Here is a 15069-nt window from a genome sequence, read left to right on the forward strand (position 1 = left end):
TTCCATTCTAGCTATCTACTATCTATCATAAAGCCTCAAAATCCGAATAGATTGGATATACAGCGACGCACGGAAAAGAAATAATACAAACGATTACGTATTTTTCCATAGAACATGCGCTTCCTGTAGATGGTAAAAGCTGCTCAGCAACTGCTATGCTGTAAATCATTCGTTTGAAGTAGGATTCTTAGTCAGCTAAAAAATGAAGCCCAATCTTAATGGCTTCGAAAATATAAGGAAACGACTATACACCCTGCTCACCTGCCAAATTTCCGAATATCAACCTTATAAATGTTCATACGCTCACAGAGGATACTGCAAAGTTAGAGAAAGATACCTTCTAAGAGGTGGTAGAACGAACCCTTGAAACCTGCCACAGGTCTTCCGCGTCCACCAGGAGGAACCCCATCAGACGCTGAAGCTTTATAAATATAGCAAGTTAGCAACAGGGTGAAACAATATACGTACATCTTGATGATCCTCCTGCGGGGATAAAGTGGGAAATCTAATTTTCGACTGTGTGATCATATTGGAACTATGGGCTAAGCATTTCGACGAAGTACTTAACAAATAACATACTGCCGCCATCAACCATGGAAGAAACGGTTAGTGCAATCAATCAGCTTAAGCAGTTCATCAACTTATGCTTAAAGCAAGTGTCTGATGATGTCAAATATATTGTATAAGAGAAGAAAAGTCACTCAGCGAGACTTAAATGACGTTAACCAATGTGCGAGGCGAGATAAAAGGGTGCAAAGCATAATTTGCAGCGTTTTGAAGCTTAATAACCTAGGTACCTACTGGCAATAAATGCACCCTATTGACAGCTGCCCCTATCGACAGCTATTTAAAAGATAGGAGGCTGTGATACAATACCGATGTCAATAGTGCTTTTAATGTCCCGGATATTGAACAGGCGAAGAGAGTGGGCAAAGCTAACTATATAGTAAGATGCAGAGTATCTTCGATATGGTTACATTAAAGCATCCAGTGTTGGTGAGGCCGTGGCAAGAATAATGGTAAATATCAAAGGCACGAGATATACCCGTAAATTGTTTGCACCCAGAGTGGTGAGGTATATTCAGAAACGCCAATCTGGGGAAGCTAAACTTCATATCACAGCAATGCCCAGAAGGGGCTGCGGCTTACAGCTTTTTGGCTTTATGATCGTTTCCGATGACGCGACATACGATATTTTCGCGGATGAGATGGTCCGCATCTATAATAAAGGCATGCCCTCCCATTGATTAATGGAGCTTTCTGATTTGAGTGCTCCGAAGGACGGGAGAGTTTGTGGGCTAGCCCGAAGTAATGTGACAAACGGGTCCAGGCTAGCTCTCTGACAATGCGGAGATGTTTAGCTGGTATTCCAACGGCGGAAGCCCAACACTCTATGCGCAAACACATTCGCCTACTTTACTCCAATAAAAAAAAATAGCCAATGTAAGGTAAGGTTTTCGTTAATGAAGAACCTGCGTGTGCTCAGTTTTGCAAAACGCTACGAACACCGCAGACGAGAGGCCATTTTATAGGCGATTTTAGTGAGCAGTACCATGGGCCTAACAACATCTTGAGTGCTTGGAGCCGCTGCCCATCTGATGTTGCCCTACCTATGCCGAACTTTCCCTCTTCTGGTTTACTGTGGGGTATTATCTTACTCAGATATTAACCGCACCTGTATGTGCGGTTAGATTTCACTATCCCTACTATAAGCAGCTAGTAGCTATATTTTGGCCCTTCGGTATTAGTAATAACCCTTACTAGACATGAACTAGCCGTTGCTGCTTTCCCTTGTACATAGTCCAATTGCCTTTAGCATCGATCATTATCCCCAGGTATTTAATTATAGATTTTGAAATGACCTCGTTATTGCTAACTCAGATTGTGACAGTTTTGTTTTTCCTGCGGTTGTTCATAAGGACCACTTCCGTTTTTTCGTCAGCCAAGTCCAGTTTTATCATTTATAACCATGATTTGGTGGCGTGAATGGTTTCACTTCTATAAATTTCCATATCTTCAAGGAACGTCGCAATTCACACCACCTATAGGTCATCTGCCAGACTAATCAATGTCACGCGCGGGCCATATATACAATGCTCCATAGCACGGAGAATAAGTGCTGTCATAACGTATTATGTTGGCCCGTCGTCCGTGTCGTGTCAGGTAAGCTCCTGCGAGAGGTAGTTCTCCAAGATAAGTAATCCCAAAGTTTAGAGAAGGTTCCCTTAATCCCACCCTTCGCGCAGGGCTTATCAACCGCCAATGTCTACTGAGAAAAATCTACCATCATCACAACCGCGTCGACCGTAGATCAGGTTCACTGAAACCCATATTGCCATTCCTGTGCTTGTTATATACCATCCTCTCCAACATATTTCGCATGGTGCCTAACAGACACATAAGACGATGTGGAGAGAGCATGCATCTAGTGTTTTGGGTTTTGTAATGACTTAATGGGATTACGGTGGTCAGAGGACCATCCTGAGTGGCCGGAGACGACCAAGAGGGGAGAGATATCCCAAAAACCTAAAAAGATGGCGAAATGGAACGTGACCGTCCGCAAATATTGAAGCGTTCCGTCAACACGTGTTTGCACTCCGCTGTGCTCGAGAATGTGAGGGAAGCTCTTTTGAGAACCGTAATCCCATTAAGTCATTACAAATGGCGCCCTTCCTAGGTTCTGGTTGCTCGGAATTTCGTTTTGTTGTGCGGGATAGAGAAGCAAAAGTTTCTCAAATTTGTTGCCGGCTAGGCTCCATGTGCACTTGACTTCGTTTTTCAAGTGTTGGGTTTCACGCCTCTTTCCCCAGAATTAAGTATTCCTATGCCTCAATTTCCCTTCCCACCTGGTAGAGTAGAGTTCCCTGCCCTATCCTTGGTAGTATAACACAAAAGCTGATCGTTTCTTGTTTTTGCCTTTGAGACTATTGACTTTGAGAGTATTGTAGGTGATTGCCTTCCAGAAGTCTTTGGATGTGGATCATCGAGGAAACGAAAAGCGCCTGGTCTTCGCCGGTCATGCTTGTGGTGAAACCTGGTAAAAAGCGTCTTTGGCTTTATTGCGCGTAGGGTGAACAGCGTTACCCTGAAGGACGTTTACCCTTTAGTTCTTATCGAAAGGATTTTCAGCGGTCCCCCCAAGGCTAAATTTATTAGGAGTCTAAATCTGAAGGATCCGTGCTGGTAAATTCCACATGGATAAAACGTCCATGCCTTCACAATTATAAGGCGATCACTTCATCAATTAGTAACCATGCCGTTTGGGCTCTGACTTCTTACACCATTAAGTTTTCATATATTTAGATGACTTGCTCCTTATCATAGACACCGTTGGTGTCGCGCTGGCTTGAGATTTCCCATCCGGAAGAGCAAATTTGTCATGAAGGAGGTTCGATACTTGTGGCACTTCATCGGAAATGGGACGATTGGTACCAATCTCGGCAAGGTGCGCGCCATTAAAAATTTTCTGCCGCTGCGGAGGTTTCTGGGAATGTGTGGGTGATATCGTGCCAAATTACGCTTCGCCAACTGTACAGTTGACAGACCTGCTTCAGAAGCAACATCAGCTTTATTGGTCTGAAGCAGCCGTCTCGGAATTCGGCGAATACCAGTCTCTCTTTGGCTCCGCTCTTGCACAACCCCGACTTCTCCACACCATTCGCCATCCTTTGTGACGCAAGTCAATGAGGGAGGAGATGAATTTCCGATAGCGTACATGTTAAAGGAACTTACTCAGTCTCAACGAATCTACAGTGCCATTGAACAGGAATAATTGGCAGCGGTGGGGGAAATGCGCAAATTAAGAGCGTACATTGAAGGCACAATATTCGAAGTGGTAATTGGCCACGATTCACTCAAATGGCTGATGAACCAGTCAGGCATTGAAGCTTCAGGGATTCCCGTTCGTCATTAAACACCGAAACGGCTCATAGCAGAGAAAGTGCCCATCTCCGATCGGGTATTTCTGTGCTCCTGTATCGATGTGTTCGGTCCAAACCCCAAACGGGCTTACATCGGTCTAATCCAGAAGCAACATAGCGGTTAACTTCTTTCGAATAGGTTCTTGCAGGCAGCAAAGTGTTAACGTCGACGAATTCACTAATAAATACAAAGCTTTCTTCGTCCTAATAAGATACTAATAACCAGAAGTCATTGCAAAAAAGGAGGATTCTTTCTGTGTATATCTCTTGGGATACGGAGCTCAAATAGAATGCCATCCAATGTCGACGTAGATCTTCCTCCCTTTTAGGATATGGAGAATTTAAATGATCAACAACGAATCGATTCCACGCGGTCTTGCTGCTTCACAGATAGCTGTGAATGAGCTGCAATTGAAAGCGCCTGCCATATTCATGAATGTTTCCGGAACGAATCGCTTCTTGGATGCTATCTTTCCAATTTTCTCAGGATGCCCTGAAATGCTGCGTCCGTGGATATGCCCTTCTGGTGATAAAACCAGAGTGGCGTCCGTGAGTCGAGTGGAGTTGATCTCTACTGCACCTGGGCAATCAGTTGCTCACTAGCCATTCAGACAGACATGGAGCACTCAACCCCCCGTACTTTACTTTTATTATTTATTGTTATTGCAATTTATTTTGAACATGTCTAAAATGGATTTTCTCGACACTTACTTCTCTTATTTATTCTTAGATGGCGCGGCTCCGTTGATTGTAGCATTTTCTTCCATTTTCCACTTGCAGTTGCAATTCTGCATAGCTTCGATGCTATATGCGAAGACGGCACCAAATTGCTCGACGTTTAGCATTCGAGGTAAGAAGACAGCAACGCAGCTCCACCGCCTCAAATGGAAGTTAGGCGTAAGCCCCACAAACTTTCGGATCCGAGTCGATGTGTGGAAATGGGCTCCGTCATTGGCATGGTACTGATTTGGTGCGATCGATAGAATGCAACTTCCATAACGAATAATGTGCGTATTATAATGACCAGCAAAGAGTCCAAGGAGCCCCATTGCAGGCACCACTCCACTGGGTCGTTTGTGAGCGTCGGTTTTCCATCTACGTTGGTTATGCTATTTACACTGCCTGCGCTTCGAGGGGCTGCACTGGGTGCTTGGGTCACCATATCGTGGTACCGCTCCATCGAGCGAAGGCTGCGGTTCTCCAGCTCCTTCCACGCCAGCGAAGAAGAGGTGTGCGTCGAGGCAGATTTTCTCTTTTAATTATACCGCCAGGCCATCATCAGACCACTGAACGCAATTATGTATATGCTTGGTAACTTGGTAACTGTCACTTTTATGCTTATATGCCCAGCACCACATATGAGGTTTGAGTATTATGCACAATGTAGCAAACAGTGCATAAGTGAAGCCTAGCCCTGAATTATTGGTGAGGCCACGTCTCAAACCGCAGCGTGTTCTTTGAGAGACAGCACCGGGTCCAATTTCAATGATGTCCATAGGAACGGATGGGTACATGGGATCTGATCTTATCGTTGATAACTGTACTTCGTGGGCCTAGCGCCCTGGGATATAATTATTATCAGCGGAGCCATCTACATGCGTAGTACCTGGGAAAGTTCAAATTACATTACGAACCAACAACCTATTGCTGCTTCACCGACAATGCTGGGAATTGCCGAGCGCTCATCTTCACTGAGGCGAGGTGTTATTTTCTGGGTTTGCAATCGGCACTTATGGATTACTGCTCATTGGAGTCCTGTGAATCGTATTTTTATGCTGCTCAAGATAGTATACATTGTAATAATGTGTTCAATAGGCCGCTGATTCGCTCACATAATTTAGAAATGCAATTCAAATATTGCAAAGTGAATGATCGGAAAAATCTGTACAAAATCCACCATGATGTACTACTATAAATCTCATAGAGCAATTAAGGAATAAACACAATGAAATATAAAAGATAACTTGTTAACGGTTTCAACTCTCTCAGTGTAGGCTATTGAAGAAGATTTACAGAAAATGGGTGGTATACCCAAAGTTCCACGCCCGCTTAAAACTACCTCCAATTTCGAAAACCGGGCAGCGTGTACTTTCCGTTGTTTTGAGTGCTTCCATCTGTTTCAAGATCTTCCAGGTGGTTGTCTACCTTCCACTTTGCCTTTTACTAGGCGCTTCGTAATTTTTCACTGCATATGGCCTGTCCTCTGCTTCCGGCTTCTGGTTCATCGCATAATAGGTAGAAGTCACCATTCACCCTTACTGAGACTAAGATCCTCCCAAAGTTTCGAAGTTCGACCTGGTTCATCATCCATCGTCTCGCTGCCGTAACAAAGGACCAATTTTTATATTTGCTCAAATTTTTTTTTCTATGCATATTTTTATTTTTAACAATTGATAACAGGAGGTAAAATATTTCTCTGGCAGGCATGATCCGTTTATTGATTTTGTCCACTTCATTGTTGTGCTTTGTGAAAATTGCGGCTAAATACACAAAACTGTCGACTTGTTCAAAGTTGTGATAGTTTAATTTGGCGTTTTGTCCGGTAACCTCCTTTCTTGTGGTTTGTGTCATGATTTTGGTCTTCTCTTCTTCACTTTTAGGCTCGCTTCAGCTTCATCAAGGATTCCTTTGCGTTCCCATTTGATCGTGTTAGGATATTTATCTATATCATTAGTATAGGTCACTATGCATGATGATTTGTACAGTAATGTGCCATTTAGATCCACTGGCCATGTTGGGACCAACCTATCGTTAAGTTTTTATTTGGAGTTTATGTCGAAACATCTTGTTAGCTGGTTTTGTATACTTACTTGAATACCTGACTAGCTCATTGTCATTTTGATGAGTCTCGCTGGAACTCAGACAGACAGTATTTTGTACAGTTACCCGACGATCGATACTGTCGTATGCTTGTTTGAAGTCAACGAAACCTTGATGGACACCAATATAATATTCCTAACATTTCCCCAGAATTTGTTTGATTGCTAATATCTGGTCAATCGGTCTACTGAAAATATCTGATTAATAGACTCCCCGCTTTATTTTTAATAATGACGACAATCACCAAATTCAAAGGCACTGAAAATCCGCGCAATGTTGTGCGATATCACAAGTCAAGTCAAGTGACTTCGATAGACCGGCAACTGCCAGTTCCTTGAAAAACATGAAAGTGTCAAAGTTAATTTTGGGTGTGAAATGTCGAGAAAGTTGGTAAAATATTGTTTCGTCCCTTGCTGCACAAATAATTCTGTAAAACCCCGGTGAGAGCTTTTATAGCTGTGTTAGTGCATCGCCATCGTCGGAGGGAATTTAACGTTCTTTCAAGGCAGGTTTATTTTGTTGTGAGGATCATTTGAATGTGAGTTAACATTTTATAAACTTGAACAAGCTTAATTAATAACATATGACTGCGCTAGATTTGGTTGCATTGGTATTCATTTTCCACGCTTAAGTTGGAGGAAGTTCCTTAGAACACTCACCCCCCCCCCCCCCACTGTATTTCCGATTTTTTTTGCGGCCCAAGAATCCTCCAAGAAAGTACGTTCTATCGTCATCCAGGTAAAGATAGGAATCTAATTTCTTGTGCACCTTGTCTTCGATTGTTATTTTCGCTAAAACCGTTCAAACATTGTCCTTGTGTATTAATTCTCCCCGCTGCATTGTCTCCATAACTTTTATGTTTGGACTTTCAAATCAATTATGTAGCAATATGTGGAGAAATTACATGAATTTAATTTCTCAGATTGTACGTTTTCAACAATCGGTGGAGGCAGATATTTTTTTTTTTGAGTAGGGTAGGTGAATGCATTTACGCACACAGTGTTGGACTCCCGGTTCTCTCCTCATCGCCAGAGAGCTAGCCTGGAACCGTTTGTCGCATTACTTCGGGGTAGTCCCCGAACTCTCCCGCCTTGCGGAACCTTCAAATCGGGGAATTCTTTTCACCAACAGGGGGGAGGAGAAAGGGAACTGTCAGTTCAAGGAACCCCTGCTATCCGGCTCCTCCACTGTTCGAGCTTTATCTTCTTAGCAACAAGAAGGGCCCGAACGTAATGGACAACACGGCTCCACCTGACAGCACTCTTCGACAATGTTGTCTGGAGAGAGATTCCCTGTGTATAAATAGAGCTGCTGCCAAACCCCATCCCACCTTCCACAAGAAAAAAAAGTGTGGTGGACGACCGACGTCCACAACTCCATTGCAAAACACACAATCCGGAGATCGCGCCTTTCCAATCTTGTACAGGTAAGACGGAAAACTTCCATGCCCACTTAAAAATTGGGCAAGGAAATAGTCAGTCTCACCATGCTTCCGATTCTGCCACGCACCTAAGTTGCAAATGAGCCGCGCAGTCCATCTGCCTTTAGTTTTATTTTGCCACGAGAGCTGCCACTCGTCTATAGTGCGTTGCCGTTCTTCGCGAGCAACCACCTCCCTTGGCTCATCTTCCTTGCGCTTGTATATGGTTTGACGCTTCTTAGCAAGATGGGCAACGGGGATCACCACTGCGATCATCATCATGACCGGCCCAGAGACAGTTCGGCACGGAGACGCTACCCGCAAAACTCCCCGTCTCTGTACTTGCGCGAGACGTTTACCATATACCTCCTTGTTAAGAGCGTCAGCCCATACCTTTGCGCCGTGGAGCAGGACAAACTGCGTTGAACTCATTAGGAGACGTCGCCTGCTAGACGTTGGACCCCCAATGTTTGCCATTAACCTACTTAACGCCGAAACTCCAACTGTAGCCTTGTTTGCTGCTGCTTTGATTTGCTCAAAAAAGCTCATCTTTGAGTCAAGAGTCAACCCGAGGTATTTTACCGCTGATTTTGACTCGATTATCGACTCGCAGGGTGGGAATTTTTAGTCAGGATGACTACGTCGATTGCAAGTGCAAGGTTGAAACCATGAATAGGCATCCATCCGCTTACCCGTCGCATCAATATGCCGAGTCTGCTTTACGCCTGTTCGACAGTGCGTTCAGCAACAAGCGCTGCGACATAATCTGCATAGCCGACCAGGCGCGACTCTTCTTGCATGTCGAGTTTAAGTATACTATCATAAGTAGCGTTGCAGATGGATGGATCCCTGTGCTACCCCCGACGTGACCTCCATTCTCCTTTGACCATCTCTCCGGCAGCGCGTATCGCTTCAGCTAGTCTACTTCTGATGAGCTTTTCGAGTACCTTCAGCACCTGGGCGGTATGAAGACGGCAACTCGGGGTCGCCTTTCCCTTTATGGATCAGCGCAAGCTTCGCCAACTTCCAACGAGCAGGGAAAGTGCCCTCTTTTAGGCAAGCGTTGAATGCGCCGAGCAGTATGTCTGACCGGCGTTGGAATACCAATTTGTATACCTCTGCTGGAATACCATCTGGTTCTAATTACCAAACATTACGGGTAATTACGTAAGTGACATTATTCCTACTTTTTTCTCATGAAATCGCCACCATTTAATGCGTGAGGAGAAGGTGCGTTCGCCACGTCGTTTTATCTGTTGCTTGATTCGCAAAGGGAACAATCAACGGCCTATGTTAAGGTGCGATGATCGCATTGGGAACGGCTTTGAGGACACGAGTCGACTCAGCTGTGAATGAGTGATCCAATTGGATTGTTAAGCCAACGATCATTATTATTATCATTGGTACGGCTGCAAACATATTTTGTCTCAGTCACAAGAAAAGTCGGAACAACTAATTTGGTAATAATTGTAAGCTAACAACGGAACGTCAGAATGCTTCTTAACGAGCATTGCCAGAATCTCAATGAATGTGTGCATGCGTAGAGACCTATCCTGAACTCCGTTGAGGGGAACAGAGACTTGACGGGCAGAAGAAGCAAGGCTGAGGAAAGCAAAAGGCCTGTGAACTCGAGGAGTTTTGAGAAAACCCCCACCAGGATCGAAAACTTTACCAACAAGCTAGTAAAATGAAGTCATATGTACATATATAGATACCTCAAAGCTTATATTGTCGAGACAAAAATGAAAATTCGATTTCCTACCATATGGGCATATTGGAGCGATAGGTTGAATATTTTGGTAAACTGCCGACCAGAAAACGGCGAATTTGAGGTTCTATCAACCGAAGACGACGGACAATACTGCCACCACCAAGCATGGAGGAAATGGTTCATGCAATTTATCGGTTGTAAATCGCTAGGAGCCCATTGAATTTTAATTCTAAAGCTGGCTAAATATGGAAGCCCATAGCTTACCAAGGAATTCGCCAAGTTATGCTCAAGGTTTGGAATAGCGAGCCAATGCCTGAAGATTGGCAACGATGCATAGATAAAAAGAAGATATTAGTCATCTTGATAAATCAGGTAGTTCCATATGCTCAGAGCCCTCCAGGCAAAATAATAACAGATCAGATGTGGCTACTTATATATGGGCATCATTTGCATTACCTTTTCATTGACTTTAAAACCATATATGATAACATAGGCAGCGCAAAACTTTAGGCGACTATGGGAGAGTTTTGTATTTCGACAAAAGTAGTATCGTTTACTAGGCTGATCCTGACCAATGTATGAAGCCAGACAAAAGCAACCGAGTCAATCTTGATACCTTCCAAGATCTCGTGTTTAGAATCCAAAATCACAATCAAGGAGGTAAATTTAGAAATATAAGCCTCATTAATGTTCACGCCCCTACAGAGGAGATTGCAGAGTCGGAGACGGATACCTAATACGAGGCAGTAGAACGAACCCTCGAAGCCCGCCCCAGATATAATATCAAAATCATACTTGGGGATTTTAACAGCTAAGTAGCGAAGGAGCCTGTATTCAGGCGATACGTGGGCTCCCATAGCTTACACCAAAATACAAATGATAGCGGACTGCGGATTATTCAATTAGAAGTGTCACACGAAATGGTTGTTGGAAGTACCTGGTTTGCGCGGAAAGTGGTCCACAAACATACGTGGGCCTCTCCAGACGGGTCCACTTTCAAACAAATTGACCACGTGTTGATCGAACGCCGCCACCTCTCAGCCTTGATGAATGTCAGAACATATAGGGGGCCAATATAGACTCGGATCACTATCTCTTTGGCATGGTGCTCCGAGCAGTCAACAGAGATCATGGAGATGAAGCATCAACAAATGATCTTCACAATCACCTGAAGAACTAAAATTGATAGACCAGTAGCTTACTCCAAACTACAATTTTATTTTATTATGTATATATATATTTCGGGAGCAACTTACTCCCTTCTTCAGTACGTAGACGTTATCATAAATACGGACACAAACATACTTGACGATGAATGTAAGTTAGCAACGGAACAGAAGAATGCTGCATACCGAGTAATACTGCATTTTCAAACGACGTGGCACTCGCGGAGACTTATTACGAACTCCGGCGAGCGGAGAAGTGACTTCACAGACGGAAAAAGGAAGCCTGCGAGATGGAGGTCCCCCCAACTGAACACGATGGAGAAATATTGCCACCACCAAGAATGGAAGAAACTATCCGTGCACTTCATCGGTTTAAAAATCAGAAGTCTGCAGGAGCCGATGAAATTACAGCCGAATTGGTTAAATATGGGGGCGACGAATTACACCAAGTGGTTCATCACCTTGTGCTCAAGGCGTGGGACAGCAAATCAATACTTGGCGACAGTGAAGCAATTATAGAGGTATCACGTTGCTAAGTACCATCTATAAGATATTTTCCACTATCTTGCTAGGCCGGATAGCCCCATACGCCCAGAACAACATTGGCCCTTACCAAAGAGGCTTCACTCCAGGCAAATCAGCAACAGATCAGATTTTCTCTCTGCGGCAGGCGATGGAGAAACTGTTGGAATATGGACAACAGTTGCACCATCTGTTCATCGACTTTAAAGCCGCCTATGATAGCATAGCCAGGGTAAAACTGTACACGGCCATGAGAGAATTCGGTATCCCGACGAAATTAATAAGACTGACTAGGCTGACCCTGACCAATGTGCGAGGCCAGATAAAAGCAGCAGGATCACTCTCAAGACCATTCGACATCAACAACGGTCTACGACAAGTGGATGCCCTATCTTGCATTCTCTTTAACCTGGCCCTCGAGAAAGTGATCCGTGATGATGAGGTAAATGGAAGAGGTACGATGCTCTTTAAGTCCACCCAACTACTGGCCTATGCTGACGATATTGACATCGTGGGAAGAACGACCCGAGACGTACAAACTGTCTTCATCCAGATCGAGCAGGCGGCGATGGGCGTGAGATCTTCGCGTGCATATCAATGAAGGCAATACAAAATATATTGTGGCAACGTGAGCACCGAAAACCAACGAACCAACAACATCAAACCGCACTGGTAAAACGGGAAGAATAATGATAGAAGACTACAACTTTGAGACCGTTGATAATTTCTCATCTAGGGTCGAAAATCACAACCGATAACAGCTACGATGATGAAATGCGCGCACGGTTGTTGTCAGCCAACAGAGCCTATTTCAGCATACAAAAACTGTTCCGCTCGAAACGTCTCACCATAGGGTCAAAGCTCTTACTGTCCAAGACTATGATCTTGCCAGTCCTTATGTATTCCTGGGAGACTTAGCAAGAAAAATTGCGAACTCTTGGCCGCGTTCGAGAGAAGAATGAGGATGGACGATTCCGTAGCCTACACAATGACGAAATCTATGAGCGATATCATGACCGTCAGGTTGTGGATAAAATCCGGCTCAATAGGTTACGGTGGGTGGATCACTTAATCCGTATGGATGAGGATGATCCAGCCCAAAAAGTCTATAAGGGCAGTATCTATGGTAGAAAAAGAAGACGAGGCAGACCCTGCCTAAGACGCCAGGCAGCTTTTAGGGATGTCGAATTGGTGGACCTCGGAACAAAACCAGGATGTCTGGAATTCCTTATTAAGGCAGGCCTAGACCGGATACCGGTTGTTGCGCCGTTGATGATGGAAGCCTTTATACCTGAAGTGCCGAGCTTCTTGTTTCCCGACTTGTTATTATTATTGATGATGATAGGGATAAAATCTTCACACTGTTTTTGGCAAGTAATAGAACCTAACTTAACCAATACAAATTCTTCCCCTGAAACGTTTCGTTATAAGGTCGAAGATCCTATTGTGCAAGATAATGATCTTGTCAGTTTTCATGTATATAATCCTTGAAAACTTGGGTTTTTAACAAGCAAAGTTGTGAGATCTTGAAGAATCTATAGCCGCCTACAGGAGGATGGACGATTCTTTACCCTACAGACGAAGAAACGTATGAGCAAAATCGCGACTGTTTAGACTTAGATAAAATCCTGCGGTGGGCGGGCAGCATAATTCATATGAGTGAGGAAGATCCCATCCGGAAAGCGGTGGAAAACGTGGCAGACTCTAACTTGGATGGAGCAATGCCGGAAACCAAACCACCGGGTAGCTACAAGGGATATCGAATTAGTGCACCTCGACGCAAGACCGAGAAGTTTGGAGTTCTTTAGGAAGGGAGGCATAGACTGGACACCGGTTATTGTGTCGTGGTTGATGACGACGGGCACGGACAAGAACTCTATTTATTATGCCGACACTAAGTATCTTAACAATCATCCCTTTTCGTTCTGGTTTATTTGTTTATTATTAAAAACATATGTAATTTTCGCCATCTATTCCCTGAGACATCTACATTTTCCTCGGCGATTCAGAATGTATAAACTTTGGACTTCTGCTGTTTCGAACAGGGTTAGAATCGCCGAAAGTGAATGATAAATAGATAACCGGCAAAGAAATTAGTGTTAGTTTAGATAGTCTCACTAGTGCGTGGTAAGCGTCAATCCTTGTCTACTTTAATAGTCAACTAATTTTTACGCTCTTTGATTGTATAGTATGCGATCCTATTTTTCTAGAAGCTAATAAGCTTTCTTTCATCGCTTTACATAATTCTTTTAATTCCACTCTATGAAGACTAGAATGCTAACTATCTTCATTCATCAACTTAATTCGAAGGAGTTTGTCCCACTCGTCCTTAACACGAGATCGTTTTAGCTTCGTATTGGTTCTCTATTAAAGTTATTCTTAAGACTTGACCCAATCAAAAGTCCAGAATTCCTTCCACTTCCATCTGTTGGCAGTAAATCCTTCTCAGTCCTTTCCATTCTCAACTACCAACCCATTCTCAATCATGGACGGGGTGGAGTCTTCTACATGTATATATGTATAACTGCATCCATTATGTGTACAATGTATTCAAACTGTTGAAAGTTTTATTAGAAATAGTCATCATCAAGTCACGTATGCATCAGTAAGTTCACAAATACAAAGTAAACTAAATTAACATATGGAAATCTACATCCAGAGTACAAACACTGAAACAAAAAATATATACGAACCTGAGTCCTTGGAAAATTCAATGGTATCAATTCATAGTCCTTCTATTTGTTTTCCAAGTACCTAACCACATCGGGGTTCTGCTTGTAATAAACTGATTAGGCTAATTCAATATTTTTAAAACAAAGCCTTCAAGGAAGGCGATTTACATACATACACATCCCTCCAGGATGGCAACAGTTATGTGCATTTATGCACCTCAACATTCTCCAGCCTGATCTGTTTGAGAAGGCTACCGTGATCCCTTTTATTGACTTTCTTGAAGTTGAAAAATCTTATTAACGCCATATGCTTGTCTTAGAAACCCATCAGCTTAAGCACTAGGATTAAGCTGATGACTTTACGACTCTAAACAATCGTCCTGTAGCCTGCGTCCTCGGAAGGTACCTGACCGTCTAAATTGGTTGCTTGGTGTGATTAGCTTAATTGGTGGGAAACCCCGGGAGTGATTGCTAACATGTGTCTCGTTGGGTGCTGCAGAAATTCGGAATACTTGCCTGACGTCACTGGTTTTCGTTGCAGCCAGGTAAGTCACCTACATACGTGCTGGTTCTCGGATCCCTGGCTTCTGCCTTGCATTTTGATTTTATTTGCGGTTGCAATTATTATGCTTGCTGACAACACATCCGATACTGGAATATTGGAGCCAAGTCGGTTACGAAACGAATTAATGGCTTCAGTTGATACTTTTCACAGTTGCATGTTGGGACGTATGTCGGACTGGCCGCCGGCAGCAGCATAATTTCCATTAATTTTTTTCTGGTTTTCTTTGGCAGCCGTAATGCAAAATCCCTTGAGCGTCCGCAATGAATGTACGTA

General features: G+C 43.6%; 1 long non-coding RNA gene across 2 annotated transcripts; it reads right to left on the reverse strand.

Annotated features, from left to right (window-relative positions):
- Positions 1-6370: 6370 nt before the first annotated feature.
- LOC119657861 lies at positions 6371-14702 on the reverse strand. Of its 2 annotated transcripts, XR_005250178.1 has the most exons (4): positions 14404-14702; positions 14253-14330; positions 6731-7063; positions 6371-6665 (listed from the first exon to the last, which is right to left on the reverse strand). It is a non-coding gene; the product is annotated as an uncharacterized LOC119657861 (long non-coding RNA). The 2 variants fall into 2 exon arrangements; XR_005250177.1 differs by having other exon boundaries at positions 14253-14702.
- Between the last annotated feature and the right edge of the window lie 367 nt (positions 14703-15069).

This window comes from Hermetia illucens, chromosome 5, assembly GCF_905115235.1.
Source record: "Hermetia illucens chromosome 5, iHerIll2.2.curated.20191125, whole genome shotgun sequence".
Taxonomy (NCBI): domain Eukaryota; kingdom Metazoa; phylum Arthropoda; class Insecta; order Diptera; family Stratiomyidae; genus Hermetia; species Hermetia illucens.